Consider the following 20,264-nt stretch of genomic DNA (forward strand, 5'->3'; position numbering starts at 1 on the left):
ATGCACTTTTCTTTGACATTACCTTGCAATACATTTTTTAAAAAACCCAGCTAGATATTATGGAATTCATAGAATTCTAGAGGTATACAATATATCATGAACCTGGTATTTTATGATCGATTTTCCAGTAATGTCAAAAACAGTAACATAACTATTTATGCCAAAGTCAACTAAAGCAAATGCTAGTTTAGTCAGTGTGATGGACCATTGCTAAACCAAGAAGTGAATCAAGAATATGTGGGGAATAGTACTTTTAGGCTGCACCAGGAAGGCAGCGGCCACCATCAAAGTTGTAATTAAAGATAAAAATTTAACTTTCAAATCGTGTTCTCTGGTTGGAAAATGGATTTATATTTTGTTTATTGACACTCTCCCCCTGTTAGAATGTGAGCCATATGAGGACCATGATTTTACTTTCTGCCTGCATCTCTACTCCAGTTGTCAGGACAATAAAAGGTGTCTGGCACAGAGCGGGCGAGTGAATGAATGAATGAATGAATGAATACATGAATATGTAACCCAAAGAGATTAGAGAGAGCAAGGACTTGAACCCATCTATTTGTGATATTAAGACTTAGGCTCTTCATTATACTCACTAAAATAAGAACTGAACCTTTGGCCGGGAAAGAGCCTCCCCTAACCATTTCACATAATATGAAGCTGCTGGAAATGACTCTTGGAGACCATCCTGCTTGGCTGCTCCAGATTAGCAAGGGCAAACAGCCATGACTGGTGCCTGTGCACAGGCAGGAGCGATTCCTGTAGGAGATTTAAGCTATCGCATCAAGCCAACTGCTGGCATGAATAACCACACCTGCAACAATAGTATCCAGACGAATGTAGCATAGATAACTACTGCAGTTATCAAAATCACTTTGCTTGAATAAAGCATTCCCATTTTAAAGCCCTTTTTTTGGCAGGGAGCTGAAATAAACTTCTTTACTCTTAAATTTTTCTTAATTCTTCCTCCCTCTACCACATGTGATGTGATGTAAACAGATTGTTGGAGAAGTAATCTCTCCACATTTTAAATTCCTTAATGGGTAGGTCAGACAGAAAATGACAAGTATTTAATGATCTCACTTATACGTGCAATCTGAAAAAAGCCAAACAGTGAGAAACAAAGAGTGGGGTGGCAGTTGCCAGGGCGTGGGGGTAGAGGGACAGTGAGATGTTTGTCAAAGGCACAAACGGCCAGCCGTGAGGTGAGTACATTCTGGGGTGTGACGTGAAGCTTGGAGTCTATGACTGACAGCACTGTATTTGTGCACCTGAAGTTTACGAACACAGTAGGTCTTAAATGTTCACACACACACATGCACACACACAGAATAGTAGCCACCTGAGGTGATGGATGTGTTAACTCGTGGTAATCATTTCACAATATGTTCATATACCAAATCATGACAGTGTATGCTTCCAACTTGTACATTGTTGTAGGTCAACTATATGTCAGTGAAGTTGGGGGAAATATTTTAAGTAAACGAATACAATTCTTCATGAACAGTATGTATCGTAAAATCTCACTGCAGAAAAAGGAATGTAGATATAAATATGCACATAGAAGTTATCTAAAAAGATAGAGCAAAGTTTTGAGCAATGGCTACGATCAGGAAGTGAAGATTTGAAAGGGGGCAGGAGACAGGAGCAGGTATAGAACCTGTTGAAGACATTTGCTTTTTACTTAATATAATTCAGAATTGGTTTAATCTCCTTTACATAAACATGGGATTTCTTATCACCATTTAATTTGTTATGATTACAATGTAACAAGGGTTTAATCTTACATATAACAAGAACTCAACACACCTCAGTTGATGATGTTGAAAATGTGTTTACTATGGCCGCCCACGCCAGGTTTGTCTTAACACCCATGCCATTATTTATCCACATATTTATATCTATATAAACATATACTTTACATTTATGTTTCTAAAATAAGTTTATATAAACATTCACACTCATTTTAGAATTCTGTAGCTCACATTAATAATTTTTATCAGCGTGATTTCCAAAAACTGGCACAAATTTTAAAACTATTACTAAAAAAAGAAACAGAAAATAAATGTTGAAGACGAGGAGACATTGGAACGCCTGCGTAGTGAGCAATGTAAAATGATGTAAACACTATGGAGAACAGGAAGGCAGTTTCTCAAAACAAGTCAAAACTAGAATTACTATATGATCCAGCAATTCCACTTTTGAGCGTATACCCAAAGGGATCGATCGAAAGCAGGGTCTCAAAGAGACATTTGTGCACCGATGTTCACAGCAGCAGTTCTCACAATAGCCGTGGCGTGTAAGTTACACAAGTGTCCCCCAACAGATGAACAGATAAATAAAATCTGCCACATACAGACAAGAGAGCCTTACAGAGGGGAGAAATCCCATGCTATAGCATGGAAGGAACTTGAGACCACCACGCTAAGTGAAATAAGCCAGTCACAAAAAAACAAATACTGGGTGACGTCACTAATGCGGAAAGATTGCAGCTGAGGTTGTCACAGAGCCCAATCCATGCCACTAACTAAAACAACCCCAGATGAAAGCAGAAAGGGTGCCCGTCAACTTGGTTGTGCGCCAGCTGGAGAACGGCGCTTTGGCCCCACTCCCATCGAAGTGAACAGCGTTTCTGAAGGAGCATTAAGGCTAACCCTTCCTGCTCACCCCCCGCCGGCCTGTGTGGTATTTCAGACACACGTATGCGGTTGCAGCCACCTGAACAGCTAAGACAAAATACCATATGGTGTTGCGCTACCCGCTGGAAACAAGGCATTTGTTTTATTATCTGAAGTTTAAAAGCTTCTATCTCCTGGAAAAGGGTCATTGTGTTTAGCAAGTTGCAAAAGATATTGAGATGAGACTTTTTTAGAAAACCTACAGAAGAGGCACGGAACATTTTCCTCCATTTCCGTCAAGGAAAGTGCATCGGTGAATCGACCGGACACAACATCATTAAGACAACATCTGTTTCCACAGGGCTTCACTGAGACGCAGCTGGGTAAATAGTTAAAGGATACCCGTGTGAGAGACAGCCCGAGTTTTGGCTTCTCACAGCACCAATCTGTGTCTGCCTGGTCCACCGACCTGCCTCCCTCAGCCGGTGGGCAGAGGACACCCCCAAACCTTGTGCAAGTTGGCATCTCCCTTAACTTGATTCATTTTTTAAAATAATGGCCTGTAATGACCTATTTCCCACCATAGCTTGTGGGAGCCATGAAGGCTGGGACAGTATTTTATTCACCTTCAGATCCTGGAGACTCAATACCCAGCCCTGGGCCTGGGGGCTACTGTCAATAAATATTTGCCGACTGATTGAGCAAATGAACAGACACAGGCCCGTGTTTGAAACCTGGGGCTAGACCTGACTCTTGTGCGGGTAGAAGAAGTTCTAGTTCAACATCATGCAACTAAGCAGAAATTCGAGCTTGCCTATGGTCAATTCTGAGCTTGTACCGCAATTTAAATAACTGAGCTTCATATTACCCTCACACCTTCAGGATCAAAGTTCAGCATTCAACAATCCTTCTAGTTTTAGGGTCCATCCTTCTCTCACCTGCCTTCAGCCCTCCCCCCTTTACTCAGGCATTCAACATTTAGTCGTCAGGTATTTATTAACTGGTCACCAAGTCTCAGGCACCATTCTAGGCACTGGAGATACAATCAACAGAGAGGGAAGGACAGACGAGGATCCTTGCTCTGTTGGAGCTTTTGAAAAGTAAAAAAAAGTATATTGGAAGTTCTGAAAGCCTAGGTCCCTATGACTCTGATTAAACTGGGTTTTAAATCCTAGCTCTAGAAATGATCTCCCTCTCTCTCTGTACATACGTTCTGCCAAGAAACCGAACCTTTCCCCCTGATAACCAGCAACCCCCAAGGCCAAGAAGGGCAGTAGATGGGACCCGCCTAATGTGGTCACCTGTTCTGGACCTCTGGCAGGCTCCAGGTAACATCTTGGCCTAAGTCATGTTTCAGTTCCTGACTCCTAAGGCAAAACAACCCTGTGGCTGCTGTCCCATGAGACTGGACAGAGGGAGTCTGGAAAAGACCTCAGAACTGTCCTCAAGACCTGAAGAGAGTATTTATGACCACTCGCCCTTCTGGCCAGTCAGCCCCTAGCACGGCCTCAGTGTCTTGTGATTTGGCCCCATGTCATCTGTAACCTCCAGAGCATCAGAGAGCTCAGGCTTCTGAGCAACAGCGTCCCATTGTCCTGGGTGTTGCCATGGATGATAAAATAGCCCAGACTGGTGTGGCTCAGCTGCTGGAACAGAGTCCCGCAAAGTGAAAGGTCACAGGGTTTAGCTCCAGGCAGGGCATGTGCCTAGGTTGGGGGTTCTCAGGACATATAGGAAAGGCAGCTGGCCAATAGTTCTCTCTCACATTGATGTTTCTCTCCCTCTCTTCCCTTCTCTCAAATAAATAAACAAAATAGCCACTCTTTCTCCACTGTGATTCTCCGTGTCTCACATTTGGCTGTGTGAGCATTGGGTGGACTGCAGCTCCCTGTTCTATAGCAATTCCCCTGGTGGGCAGGTGGCAACAAGAGCCCTCAAGGTGAAAGTGAAATTTCAGCAAGTACTTGAAGGGTGCAGGGCGGGGAGCTGAGCAGTGGCTGGGGCAATGGAATCCCCATGTGCCTCCCAGTCAGTGCCAATACTCTAAGGGTGGAGCCTACCTGGCCAGGTCAAGAAGCAGAGTCCGGGGCAGGAGAACAACAGTGGGAGGGGTAAAGGGCAGGGAAGGGGGGACAATTGCAGAGACCCAGCCCAGCCCTCCCGCCGAGTCTCATCTTGGGTTCATCTCTATCTAGCGGGTGGGTATCACAATCAGAGGCCTCCGTCGGAATTCCTGCTGCACCTCTCTCAGCAGCTCTGCAACTTTGGGAGGTAAATTTCTTCAACCTGCAAAGTAAGCACGTTATGCAGGTCGCCTCAATGAATCCTTTGAAATGCTCCATGGAGTGAGGACAACTGTTTCCATTTTAAAGCTGAGAGACCGAGGCCTGAGGTCCAGAGAGCTGTCGACACCTGCTGGGCACTGCTGGCTGGAGTAGGGACAGAATCGGGCTGTGCACCGCGCTCCGGGGTCAGACTCCAGAACCCGGGGCCTTCCTCACTCCCCGCCCGCTGCACTCCCCATGCGTCAGAGTCTGGGGCAGAGCGAGTGTTTTCAAGAAAGGCAGCTCCCTCCCCTCTCACGACCTCAGCAGACTTCCCTGAGGTCGTCTGCCTCCTTGGCAGATCTCTGAGGGCCCTTGGCGCCTGGGTTTCTTGTTTCCCATGAGGGATCTCTTATTTTCCAAAACAGTCTCTGCAGTGCTGAATGGCTGTCCATGGTCACTGCCCCGTGGCCTGGGGCAGGTCACGTCCTCACGTGTAAACCGGTTGCTTCATGACACCTGCCTGCCCTGATGGCGGAGGTGGCCGAGAGAGCCCCGGAAGGCATTTCTCCCAACGCCTCCCAGCCCTTAAGGGCTGCCAGTTTCTGTCCTGCCTCCTGGAACCTGGTTTTTACCCTCCTGGCTGGTCTCTCACCAGCAGCCCCCCTCCAGAGGGGGAGGGGGCAGGTTCTTACCCTTTCTGTCCCCTCAGGAATCCTTCTCATTGTCGGTCATGGCACCAGACATGACAAAAACACCTGAGTTCTAAAACAAGCTTGTCCATCATAATCTTTTCATGTTTCAGACACAAATGTGTACAAAGGGCAACTCGTCCACCGGGGCCAATTTAAGCTATTTACGTACTTAGCGTTTCCCTAGAATTCGAATACTAAAAGTTCACTGTTACAATTTAGAACACATTTCCTGTTTAGAAAGATGAGTGTAGACAGGGTTGCGCTGTACCCAACCCTAGAAGGTATCACTCACGTGTTAGCACAGGCGGAGCTGAGCAGCTGCCCTTCTTCGTACCTGGGAGTGTCAGCTGCTACCTTCTCTGGAGAATCGTCCTCACCAAAGGCGGCCTCAGCCCGGCCCAGGTGGTCAACGGAGGAAAAAACGGGTGACGTGTAGAAACATTTGGTGAGTGTCGGCACTTGCTGGGATTGCGTGAGTAGCTGCCCGGGGACATTAAGCTGTGGTCCCTCCTCCTAATTCAGGACCCTTCTCCTGGATGACATCATCCGTCTCACCCAGGTCTCAATCTCAAATTTGTGATTTTGATCTACTCACACTTTACATCAAACTTCAGATCTATCCTTCTGAGCTGGCATTCTTTCCAGGTTGAACAAAAGTTATGAGTCATGGGGAAAAAAAAAGAGGCCAAGAAGAGCCTCAGGTTTCCGAATCTAAACCTCAGAAAACCAGCAGGAAATGTTTTCTTGGTAGAACCCACATTCCTGCTCTGAAAACAAACAAACAAACAAACAAACAAACAAAACTCTCAAATACCAACACTGATGGCGTAACCTACCAAACTGGCCAGGTCGGGCTGAGTATACTGCAGTTACGATAAATCTCATCATTTATAGAATCTCATCATTTATAAATTTATAGCAATTCACATTTTAAACCGAATCAGTAACTTCAGAGATGGAAGGGCACTGTAGCAATAAGCAACCATTTCTGTATCAGTTAAGTCTTTGTTTTTTTAAGAGAAAGGCTCACAAAAGGATTTGATTCAGAACTAGTTGAACTGAGTTAATTCAACAATTCGGACGCCTCAGTTGTCAGCACATTGGCCACTCTCTATATACACCACCGTGGGGTATTAAAGGATATTAAACAATGAGAATGCTCAGTTGCTTATTAAGGCACAACCCTGTCTCAGGCAACTCTCGAGGAGTGCTCAGTCTCAGAACCAAAGGCATGTTACAGCCCCACCTGGTGGACCTGATGCTTATTCAGGAGGCAAAGCGAAAATTCCCCCCAAGCCCTTCCCTGCACTCCGAGAACGCGGCGATTCGTCCCTGCCTCTGCGTTTTCCACGGGGTGCGTGTTTCCAGTTGTCTGAATGGCCGACGTGCGCCCCCAGCACCTGCCCACCCCTCTCTCTTGCCCCACAGAAACAGTGATTTGTACAGGCCTCTGTCCCTTACACATCATACGGAGAATACCATTCCAAAGGAACACAGTATAACAAAGTAGAAAGATTACGTAACTTACTCACATGATCACATCACCACACGAGTTAAGTATCGTGGGATATGTGATATGTGTACATTATAATTTACTGGGTTTTATAATTAAAATAGATGTATTTAACTCCCTATACAAGGGTGGGCAAATGTAGATTTACACTTGTTCTTATGGGAAAATACACACTCTAAGAATAAATAATAATACAAGAATAAACTCCGTTTCACATACTCACACCTGTAAACTTCCTTTTGCCGACCCCAGTGTGGCCTCTAAATAGATGTAAGTGATACTACCAAAAACGGACAAGTTTCAGGAAGAGACTACTAACAGCCACCATTTTCTCGGCAAAGAAGATGAACTGATCTATGAGATTAAAAAGGGGAAAATGGATAGGAGACATTGCCAAGAATGGGAGAAAGGGGGCTACCCTGGGAAAAGCAAAGCGCGCCTCAAACGAGACCTCCTCTTCGTTGTCCAGGGACAAGGCCAGGGCTTGAACTGCGGGGGAGTCAACCCAGCACAGGTGAGGGTAACCATGTTTGGACACCTCGGGCCGAGCTAAGAATGCCCCTGAGAAGCCCAGCACGTGCCCGACTCTCTGGTCAAAAATAAAACCATCTGACGTGGAAGCGAGTAAGATAAATGGAAGTGGTCGGTTGTGACTTGCTCACCATGAAGCAATGTAGAAGCAACAGAAATTCAGAGTTGTTAATAAGAAACTATTAAAAGAGGACATTGTTAATCGCCTTTCCCAGACTCACCCACCCTTACCCCTCCCTAGGGGAACCCCAGGGTTCTGCACAGAGGGAGCCACCCGCCCTGCTCAGATAGTTGGGCTCCCACTTTTCTAGAAGTTACTGGGCTGCCTACGCCAGCTGAGCCAATGAGACGTGGGCTGAAATCCCTGAGGGCTTCCAGGATACATAGGTACAGCCTCACTAGGAGAAGGGCTTGCCTCCTTGCGCTTCAACCCACAGCCCTTCTTCCTTCTTGGAATGAAGACATATGCCTGAAGGTAAGAACGGCAGCCATCTTTCAACAAGAACGAAGGTCCTATAACAACGTTGGAGAAGAAAGAGGGACTCTGGTTCTGGTGGAGATCTTGGAGCTTGGCTCCGGCTTTTTGTTATAAGAGAAAGAGATTTCTCTTGCTTGTGTTAGACACTGTCTTTACTAACAGCCAAAGGTTATCTGACAACATGTTTATCTAACACCGTAACAAAGGATAATTCAAAAAAAAGAAAGAAAAAGAAAAGAAGAAACTTAAAACAGTTACCAGAAATATAAAGCTATAAAAGACACCACCTCTATTTTGAAATTGCTCACAATGTAGTGAAAGTATAGACCCATATAGAGATGATTTTAATATTTATAAGGACAATGGGAAAAAATGCTAATTCCACAAAGACCAAAAAAGATATAGAGATACCAAAGGAAAACAAATGAACAAAAAAGAATGACATCCAAATTAAAACCACATTGAGATACCACTTTATACCTGTCAGGATGGCTGTCATAAACAAAGCAACAAACAACAAAAGTTGGAGAGGTTGTGGGGAAAAGGGGTCCTTAGTTCACTGTTGGTGGGATTACAGACTGGTACAACCATTATGGAAAACAGTATGGAATTTTCTCAGAAAAATAAAAATTGACCTGCCTTTTGACCCAGCAATTCCACTGCTAGGATTATATCCTAAGAATCTTAAAACATCAATATCAAAGAACCTATGCACCACAATGTTCATAGCAGCACAATTTACAATAGCCAAGAGATGGAAGCAACCTAGGTGCCCATCAGTAAATGAATGGATCAAAAAATTGTGGTACATATACACAATGGAATTCTGTGCAGCAGAAAGAAAGAAAAAGCTCCTACCCTTTGCAACAGCATGGATGGAACTGGAAAGCATTATGCTGAGTGAAATAAGCCAGGTGGTGAAATACAAATACCATATGATCTCACCTTTAACAGGAAGCTAAACAACAAAACAAACAAGCAAGCAGAATAAAAACAAAGACACTGAAATAGAGGACAAGTGGACAGTGACCAGAGGGGAGAGGGAAGGAAATTTAAGGGGGGAAAAGGGGAGGGATTTGGAGGAACAAGTATGAAGGACACAGGGATGAGGACTAGGGGGAGAGGAAATGGGAGGGAGGTGAGGAGCACAGGGCGGGGAGGCTGGAATGGGAGAAATAGACAAAAAACTGTACTTGAAAAATAACTAAATAAAAAATTTTTTAATAAAATAAAAAATAAAAACACGGAAAAAAAAAAGAATGACATCCAAAGCCAAGCATGTGTCTACTTTAAGGACTGAGTGGCCAAAAGGACCCACTGAGACGGGGCAATCTGATTTCAAAACAAAAGATGTCCACTCGATTGCTTCAGTCAGACAGCAGTTTGTCAGCCTTGGCAAACGAGGTCTCGGTGGTCAGTTGAAGGGTAGAAGCTGAATTGCAGTAAGTCTGAGGGGCAGGTGGGAAATACATCAACATTACCTTTTTTCTCACTTTTTAAAAATGAAACTGATTGGAGGGACATTGGTCAATGGAATTATACAGGTTTCAAGTGTACAAGTCTATGATGCATCATGTGTATATTGCATTGTGTGCCCAGCACCCAAAGTCAAACCTTTTTCTGTCCCCCAAGTATTTGATGCCCTTTGCCCTTGCTGTCCCCAGACCCTCTGGTGACCACCCAACTGTTGTCTGCGTCTGTGATTTTTTCTTTGTTTTTTGTCGTTTGTTCATTTGCTTTCAGTTTCATATCCCACATATGAGTGAAATCATGTGGCTCCTGACTTTTTGTGTCTTACCTATTTCACGTAGCAGGATATTAGGATGGTCTCCAGGTCCATCCCTGTTGTTGCAAATGACAACATTTCACCTTTTCTTATGGCTGAGTAGTATTCCGTTGTATATATGCATCACATCTTCTTTATCCAACCACCTATCCAAGAATGCTTTGGTTGTTTCTAACAAAAAACCAACCAACCAGCCTGGCTGGTGTAGCTCAGTGGATTGAGCATGGGCTGTGAACCTAAGGGTCGCTGGTTCAATTCCCAGTCAGGGCGCATGCCTGGGTTGCGGGCCAGGTCCACAGTGGGGGCCACTTGAGAGTCAACCACACATCGATGTTTCTCTCCCTTTCTTTTTCCCTCCCCTCCCCTCTCTCTAAAAATCAATAAATAAAATCTTTAAAAACAAACAAACCCCCCCAACCAACCAAATGGGAGAAGGCATTTGCAAACAATAGCTTCAACAAAGGGTTAATATCCAAAACATATAAAGAACTCATACAACGCGACACCAAACAAATAAGCAATCCAGTTAAAAAATGGGCAGGGGACCTAAATAGACAGTTTTCTCAAGAAGACATACAAATGGCCAACAGATATATGAAACGATGCTCATGTTTCACTAGCTGTTAGGGAAATGCAAACCAAAGCTATAATGAGATACCACCTCACACCTGTTAGAAGGGCTGTTATCAACAAGACAAGTAATAACAAGAGTTGGAGGGACTGTGAAGGAAAAGGAACCCTCATTCACTGCTGGTGGGAATGCAGACTGGTGCAGCCACTATGGTACAGCCAGCATGGAGATTCCTCAAAAAATTAAGAATAGGGTTACCCTCTATTCCAGAAACCTCTTTTCTGGGTATCCACCTAAATGAAGCGAACACATTATCTTTATAAGCCAGCTGACAGCGTGAGGAACTAGGGTTTCCTACCGATTCGCTCACGGATTGAGGAGAAGGATGCAGCAGAGAGACTGAGGTTCAACATACAAGAAAGGTGATGCTATGCAGAGGAACACAGAGGAAATAGGAAAGCACAGGACCAAAAGCACAGGTAGATGGCACTGGCCTTCGACAGAAAGAGGCAGCCTCTCAGGGACCGGAAGGAAGGAGGGGGAATCACGGCAAGATTCGGGAATGGAGCGCCGCTGGCCTTCTCGTCTCGCCAGTGAAGGGGAGGCTGTCTGTTGGGAGGGAAGAAGGTGGCAGCGGGTCAAGGGAATGGGAGAGTTGCTGAAAATGAGAGAGAAGCTACTTAGGGAAAGGAGGAGGAGTAGCAATAATAATAATAATAATAATAAAGTTTAAAAGTCAACATGTATTAAGTATTCCACTAGGATTGCCGAGAGAAAGAGGGAGAAAAACAGTTATAACATTAATCTCACTACCACAAGTATCAGTGACTTACCAAGATTTGACATTGAAGTCCTGCCAAGTGCATGCTCATGTTTATAGCAGGTAGAACGCCCGGCTCCATCATCGGGCAGCCAGCTATCACACAGGCTCTGATTCCTGGGCTCTGCTGGGTCCCACGTGACTCCGTACAGGTCTGTTTCTTTTCCCTCTGGCCCCTGGCTGGTTCTTTCTATTTGCTCTGTATGGCCTTTCTCTGCCACTCAACTCCTCCGGACTCATTTCTACTTCCTCTGAACTTCAACTTGAACACAGCCCTCATATGATTCTCCCACTTTTTTATAAATAATGATCTTTGAGTTTAAGCAAATTTTCTCTCTGCTTTAAATGCAAATGTTTAAAATAGAGAAACTAATTAGTCAGGCTGGGGGTGGGGGAAGGGGAAGACTGCTTATAGAATGGAGCCGGTGGGTCAAACTGCCAGTCTAAAGACGGGATTGTGTCTTGCCCAGGGGTCTCCCCTTTCCTTGATAAGTGTGAGCAGAGCAGTTCCCTCCAAAGGGGGCTGCGCGCACGGTAGACTTTGAGACTTGCCTGCCTGATGCTTTCCTTCCTGCAGTTTACAGACTGGCACTCTGCATTATTCACGAGTTTCTTGGAAAGCTTCTTAGTGTGAGTCAAACCCTTACTCCCTTTAGACATAGGGAGTGAAACAGCAAAATAGCAGGAATTACCCGGAGTTTATTGTGACTTCCATCCAGCTACAAAAGTTAGGAGCCTTGAGCAAAAACACCGTTGGACTTTCCTAGACTAACTGGTCTTTGAAAAAATAAAATGTGATTACCAAAAATGGGAACACACACAACTCACTCACTTCAACCAGCATCATTTGAGTGTACAGATGGCCACATCGCGGAGCTGGGTGACCCTCCAAATACAAAGATAACAACGACCCAGCCCCGCCTTCCAAGTGTATACCCTAGATGGTGGAGGCTGATCAACATCTCCAGCTCCATATTGTACCGGTGGTTCTCCTTTACCATCCACGTTATAGGCAAATGAGCTCAGAAAATGTGCTGAGTTTCCCAGAAAGCTTATGGAAACAGACCTTCCTTGGGGAGGTCAGGCCTGCCTCACTGTGACCACACATGAATGAGCTCAGGTCCAGAAATCGTGCTACAACACAGATGTCTGCAGAACAAAGCCCATTCCTGAAGGAGAAAGGATTACAACAAAGGAATTTTTTGTTAAAAGCTCTTACAGAGAAAAGAGAATCTTAGAACGTTTCATTTTGCAAATGCGGAAACTGTGTCTCAGAGAAGCGACCCGTTGTGACCGAAGCCACACAATCAGTAGACAGCAGAGCCAGCACCCGTGTCTTCCGCATGCGCCGTCAGTGTTAAAAAGAACTTGGAGGGGAGGGGGCTTGGGGACCCAGAGGAGCTGCTTCCACGAGGCTGCTGAGCACTCGCAAGTACGACGTACGTAAGTCACGTTAGGTTGTGCCACGCCCCTCTCCCAGCCCCCCAGGGGTTTCCATCTGAGTCAGGGGAAGAGCGCAAGTCCTTACTGACAATGGCCCCCGAGGTCTTACACTTGACCTTTCGTCATCCCTGTGACCTCCCCCCCCTGCCTTTCCCCCTCACTCACGTGCCCCTAACTGTGTAAGTCCCATCACTGTCCCATCAGGGCTCTCAGCTCAGGGCCTTTGTACTAACTGTTCCCTCTGTCTGGACCACTCCTGCCCCAGTCGTCCTGAGGGGTGACTCCCCTCTTTCCAAAATTGCTCAAAACTCACCTTTTCCATGAGCTTCACTACCTTCTCCCTAAATGTTCCACTTCCCCTCCCTCTACTCTACCTTTAGCTTTTTTCATAGACTTCTATGATTTTGAAAATCTGCCAAATAATTTTACTTATTATATTATTGTTTGTTTATTATTGTCCATCGGTCCATAATTTTCCTCTCAGCCATAAAAATCGAACAGTGTGGGATTCATTGTCCTAAAGGAATATTCGGACTACCTCTCTTCCTCCAAGAGCCTGACCTATATTTAGGGAAAAAACGGGTACTTGAAATCCCCACCTAACCAGAAGTTGTAACTCAGAAGGGTCCCCACCTCCCACTCGTGCCAAGCCTTCTGCTGGAGCTGCCCACCCAGATGGACTTTTCTGTGCTTCTTCCCTCCCTTTCCTTGATGACTGAAACCAGGCAACAGGAGCGAGGAGCTGGAGGCCCAAATGACTGACTCATCCGTCTGCTGCATAATCAGATCCTTGAAAACCAGGTTTTTCTGCACTCCCTCCCCCAGGGAGATTCGGTGCCCAGGCCAGACCTAACACACCAGGGCTTCAATCCCAAATGGAACCTTCTAGTTCATGACAGCAGGTGTCAGAAGCCAAAGCACCCAAGGCCCACACTCTGAAGGACCTACATCTCATCGCATCACGAGCTTCAGGCTCCACGTGGCCTCAAAGACCCTAAGTTCGCGCACAGTCCACCCATCCCTGGGGAGCGTAAAGCTGGGAAGGAGCTTGAGCTGAGACCCTTTTCCAGGAAGAGCATCCCAAAGATCAGCCCTCACTGGAAGTCAAGGCCTCGTTTGGTTTGGAAGAAGCCCCTGGGGGCCATTTCACCAGCAATTTCTTTTTCCCCAGTCCCCAAAACTGGAATAGCTCCATCATTAGTCACTAGGCCCCATTTTTTAAATAAAAATGGACATCAAGAAGAATGTAGGCTTGTCTAAGATAAAAGAAAAATTTTTTTCTACCCATATCCATTTTTCAAATTAGGTTCATTATTTCTCTCTGGCTTTGCATAATGATTTAGCCTGTGAACTTGAATTCTTTTCCTGGAACCATTGCAAATGAAAGAGAGGTCGCTATTAATTTATACAAACATTTTAAAGATAGAAAAATGGAGCTAGGGAAGTGGTCTCCCCAGTGAACTCACAGATCGCCTGGGGGAAAAAAAATCTCTTTGCAATCCGACGATATTGCCTCCTAGAATAAAGCCCCTAAAGAGAGAAATATGTGGTCTCAGCAGAGACACAGTGGTTTGGCTTCTAATATTCCCTATCATGTGAACGTCCATCCGAGTCCTATATCTGAGCAAGCGATACAATGCACAGCACAGTGTTCTCTAGAAAAGGGACCACACCAAGGGCAAGAAGCTGCGGGTCCGGATGGGGTACTGGGGGGCCGTAATCCCACCCCTTGTTCACCCAGAGCAGATCCACTTTTTATTTTATTGCATCATGTGTCTATGTCATATTCATTTCAAGAAAAACTGTGTTCCCTCATTAAAAAGCTTACAGATCACTAGTAAACGTGAAAATGTGTTGCAAACTGAAAGGTCACCTGCAGATGCAGGTGTGGATTTTTCTCCTACCTACACACAAAGAGAATGAAGTCTGCTCATCAGCAGGAATAGGCAAACTGCCATTTACTGAATTTCCATTTTACAGATGAGAAATGAAGTAAACTCACACACCCAGCAATACTTGAGAGGGACGAATTCCAAGGCCTGTGTTTCTTCCTCTTCATCAGTCTCCCCAACCCTTCAGCCAATGTGTGTGTCGGGCCTGCCCCCCCCCAAATCCAGCCCCACGATTCCAGTTCTGAAACACCCTCCGGGTCTCAGCAGGGTTAAGACTGGCTATTTCACTGGTATTAATAGTATCATCACACCATAGAGAAGGAAAAATAATTTTTCCCGTCCTTCTGTGTGCTTATCTGAGATCCCAGTAATACAAGACAGACTAGAGAAAAACAAACCGAAGTTTATTAACATATATACGTCATGTATACATAGGAGGAAAACGAGTATCATATTTTACCAAGCACAATGTGTATTTTTTTGCCCAGATTTTTGAGGGAAAAATAAGGATGCACATTACACATGGGTATAAGGACTACATACCATGGGCATAACAATCCCATGTATGATGCACACAAAAATGTGGGTGCCCATTATACATGGCAAATTACGGTACCTCCTCAAGGGGACTTCAGAGTCAGGGTTAAATGCCATCTAAACCGGGAAAGGGAGGAGGGTAACTAGGTTTTCTTAGGACAGAAAATAATTTTTAGGAAAGATGGTTGGGTTCTTTCAAGAACACGTGGGAGGTACAGTAGTTCGGGAAATTGTCTGGGTGGGGGTCAACTTCCAGTCTCTTCCTCCTGGACAAGAGTCCATCTTCCCTGACTGATGAAACCCCCTGGGAGGGGATCAAGGACAGCTGAGTCGCTTCCAGAGGGTCTGTCTTAAGGGCATCCAGCGAAAGCCTCTGTCTCCATGTGCTGTTTTTCAACAGCCAATGGCTCCAAATAATCCCTGTACAAAGTGGCATATTTTGGGGAGGCGTGTCCTCAACTCCTTCCGTCATATTTTGGGACAACATATTCTGCAACCCTCAACACCAACTGTCAAATACATGTTTTCTGTTTTTTAAATGATTTATGAAGGGAGGGAGAAAAACATCAATGTGTGCTTGCCTCTCATGCGCCCCCTACTGGGGACCTGGCCCACAACCCAGTCGTGTGCCCTGACTGGGAATCAAACTGGTGACCCTTTGGTTCTCAGGTGAGCACTCAACCCACTGAGCCACATCAGCCAGGGAAAATACATGGTTTTTTTAAAATTATAACCAAAAATTACTGTTTCCTTCTTGAAATAATATGTGTTTGTTTTTTTTTAATGTATTCCTGAAATCCTTCTAGAGCAACCGGGACATTGGGCTCTACACAGCATGTACAAACTAGACTTTGATGAGAATAAACGCAGCCGAAGGTTCTCGTCTCTAAAGAGTGTCATTCTGTCTGCACTGCATTTTCCCTTTCATCACCAGCTAGAGCCCATCTGGATGCAGCCGTCGCTTGAAAAACGATTGTCATCTTCCCGCATGGTTCTGATGAGGAGCCTTATTTTTAACTCCAATCTAAAACACATTAGGGGAGCCGTCTAGTGTTTGGAAGTTGGCATTTAGGAGTTATATAGAACATCCCTCCTCCCTAAATTTGATTTACCATCTGTGTTCACTCTCCATGTTCCAAAGCATCAACACAGGATATGTATTTCATTTTGGAAAGAAATAAGATTAAAAATAAAAGCTTTCTAAGCAGCCTCGCACCTGATGTTCTGGTATTTAGAACAAGGAGCTCGGCCCCACGGTTACTGCTGGTGGATTCCCGAGGACTGGCTACAACAAGGTAACAGGAAACCTTTGGTCTTTCTGAAATAAATACATTGTATGTCCAGAAGCCTCTCAAACAGGAAACCTGGATTAAGATTAGCTACCATATTTTTCAGACTATAAGACCCACTTTCCCCCACCAAATCTGGGAGGAAAAGGGGGGTGCATCTTAAAGTCCAAATGTAGCTTACCTGGCTCTCTGTGGGGGTGGGGGAGGGTGGCAGGCTATGGTATTTATGTTATTAAATATTGTACCATATTTTTGCTTCAAAATTTTTTTTCCTATTTTCCTCCTCTATAACATAGGTGCATTGCATTTTATAGTCCTAAAAATATGGTATTTTTCTACACCAAACTAGGGCCAAACCTGGACAGAGGCAGCACAGGTTACGGGCCCCTTGACAAAATTTCAGGAGCATCAGAAAAGACTCCCAAACATCTTCCTCTACCTCCTGCTTCATCCTTGCTCATTAGATAACAGCTTCATCTGAGATGTAATTGATGTGGCATAAATTGCACGCATTTAACAAACTATATAATTCCAGGAGCTTCAGCGTGGGCGGGCACACATGGAACTATCACCATAATGATAATGAATATTTCATTAGTCTCAAAACTTTATCCTTGGAAATCTCCCACGTTCTCCTTCCCTCCCAGCTCCAGGTAACCACTGTTCTGCTCTCTGCCAATACCGATAGATTTGTTTGCCTTTTCTAGAATTTTATAAAACTGAAATCAGACAGGATGGACTCTGGTCTGACTTCCTCACTCAGCACAGTGATTGTGAAGTTCCTCCATGTTGTTACACGCATCGCGATTGTGTAACTCTTTATTGACGAGCCATGTTCCACTGCAGAGACACGCCCAAGCGCGATGGTCCATTCATCTCCTGATTGATAGTTGGGTAGTTTTCAGTATTTGGCTACTACAAATGGAGCTCTACAAATATCCATGTGTAAGTCTTTGCATAGAACTTTCATTTCTGTTAGGTAAATTCCTAGGAGTGGAATTAACTCCTCAGATTGTATGGCTGTGTGTGTGTATGTATATATGTATGTACATATATGTTTATAAACATATATTTATATATAAATATATGTATACATACATAAATAACATTTTCAGATCATAACTTTATTATGAGTGTAACTAGTTAGTTCTAAAATCAGCTAATTGCAAAAGGCAGTCAAGCCATTGTTGCTACCACATTGGCTAAACAAATATTAACTGAATGTAGGGTTTTCTTTCCATTTCTATAGCTCTTATTTTCAATGTGCTATAGGCCTATTACTTTATCAGAGACCAAACCAAAGTTATAATAGAAATATAAGAAAGTTAAAAATAAAGGAAATTTTACCCAATGTCATTCTATAAACAGGATTATATGTTCATCAAAAAATATCAATAGAAACTCTTTTGGCTATAAAGCACCAAAATTTGCCAAGAGACTCAATGAACATAGAGCCCCTCTCTCTGCCTCCCCAGTCTTTATCCCCACTGCCACCCTCCCGTCTGCTGGACTCGAACACACCAACTGGCAAGCGATGGGAAACCCACCAGCTCTGTGATCCTGGTGAGACTCCGGGATCTTAAGCCTGAGCCTGCAGTTCCAGGCTTAAGGGTCAGTATTCCCCCATCCTGATGACATCGTAACACATTACGAAGAATCTAGGGCATAAAGGAGCCACTGTAAGCAGGAAGTCTTGGGGACATTGTCCTACAGACACCTCTTTGCCAAAAGGAAATTAGAGAAGTTCCCTTTAGATGGGCTCGTTTCTGTAAAGGGGTGTGCATTTTCTGGGGTACACATCTCACCTCAGCTTCGATCCCCCTTTTCCTCCTTCCCCCACTCCCTATTGTCTTTCTGCCTATCATGCTCCCTCTTTTTCTTTCCCCCTCTTTCTTAAATAGACAAGTGGTTAGGAGCACACACCCCTGACCCAACTCTAAGTTCAAATCCGCACTTTGCCATTTTTTAGCAGCATGCCTTTGGCCTCCTGACTACTTTTCTGTGCCTCAGTTTCCTCGTGTGCAAGGACAGTAATTGTTCTTCTCTCTACCAAAACGGTAAGATTAAGTAAGTTCACATATAAAAACACGTGAAATAAGCCCTGGCAGGTGGCGAGTTCTCCATAAAAATTAGCCCCCCCCGTCAACATCATTATCACCATCGTCACTGTCGCCGTCATCCACACCATCGCTCCTCTCGTCATTATTTACGTGAAAAGCAACTACTCCCCTGGGTGGTGTAAAAGAGAGAAGTCCTCAGCTGTCTCTGCCCTGCTGTTCACCCAGCTTCCACTCTGACCACCCCCAGGTGTTAGGGACAAATTTGGGGTCCCCCAGGAGAGACCCTCTCTGGGTAGCCTTGAGAAGCCAGCACACAGGTGGAAGGTGTCCGGCACGGAGCGGGGACCTCATAGACATTGGCCCATGGCCTCCCCCTGTTCTTTGAACAAGTCTCTCCCCCTGGTCTTTAACTCACCCAGCTGCCCCAAATATTAAAATAACACTATGAGGTGTCATAACTTTGTGTCTAAGATAAATAAAGTGTGGTCTTCTTGCTACTGATTTAAGATCTAGCTTATTAGAGCTTATTAGATCTTAATAAGATTTAACAAGATCTTATTAGAGGGAGGGTGTGACCTACTGCAAATCAAATGAAGACCAAATAGCAAAGCTCCCTAAAAACCTAGACTCCTTCTCCCCAGAGCCCCTCCCTGTCACCTCCTCCCCAAAACAGAACAGCAGCAGAGCTTCCCGCACGGGCTCCTCCAGTCTCATCTCTCTCACTCACTTTCTGCCCTTAACATGCAATTAGCGTCCAACCTCAGGAATCATTGCCCAGCGAGCCAGGTCTCTCCACTTCTTCCCCCATCAGCACCATCAAGGCATGGGAGCCTGAAGCAGGGGAAGTCTTGGAATAGCTCAGCTTTGGTGTCTGAAGCTGCAGATTTGTTGCACTTCGGCTGCATCCAAGTGCATGAGTTTATCCGGAGGATGTCATGGCCTTGAGCCCATCGGCGCACGGTAGATGGTGTACCTGTGCCTACCACTAGGTGGTGCGAGAGCATCACTTTCATTCCTTCAGTGTCCGAGCCCGGGAAGGATGTAGAAAGGCCCAGGCAAACCATTACCAACTCCCTTCTGCTTCAGAAGTCACTGAACCATCTGTCGGGAGCAAAGCAAGCCAGGCAACAGGCTTCTAAGGTCCGTTCAAGTTCACGATTTATCGATTTTGTCAGCTGGTGTTTTCACTAAATCCTCCATTTGATTTAACCGAGCTTCGGTCGTTTCTTTCTTTCTCTGAACGCGCTTAAGCTGAATTCCTACCAAGAGGGATTTTTTGCACACAATACAATCCTGAAATGCAACTCTTCTCATGATGCAATGAACATTTGTGACTTCAGACATAATCAAAAGGTACTTGCTACTATCTTCTTCAAATCGGATGAGTTTAGTGGCCAGTGGGAGGTGCAGACTTGGATGCCCAGTTAGCTTCGTGTCAGAGAGTAAGCTGGAGCAGACGTTACTATTCAGGTTAGTTCCAGACACGAAACGGTTCGTAGGCAGAGAAAGTGAGGGTTGGTGGAATCTCAGGTTTAATTAAGCCGTGGGCCAGACAGAGAAGGAACTAATGAATTCGTATTTCTCACTGCTTGTTGTGGCATGAGAATCGCAGTTGTACTTGGCTTTACGGCTCACTTGAGCTTGACGGTAAGATTTGGATGAACATGATGGCCAGCAGGGGGAGCAGCGCTCGTGCACGCTGATGTTTGGGTTCCACACTAAAGTTCAGGTCGCGGTGGACTGGGCAGAGAGACCTGAAGTTAGCGT

The sequence above is a fragment of the Artibeus jamaicensis genome, unplaced genomic scaffold (assembly GCF_021234435.1).
Source record: "Artibeus jamaicensis isolate MK-2021 breed Jamaican fruit bat unplaced genomic scaffold, CSHL_Jam_final contig_415, whole genome shotgun sequence".
Taxonomy (NCBI): Eukaryota; Metazoa; Chordata; class Mammalia; order Chiroptera; family Phyllostomidae; genus Artibeus; species Artibeus jamaicensis.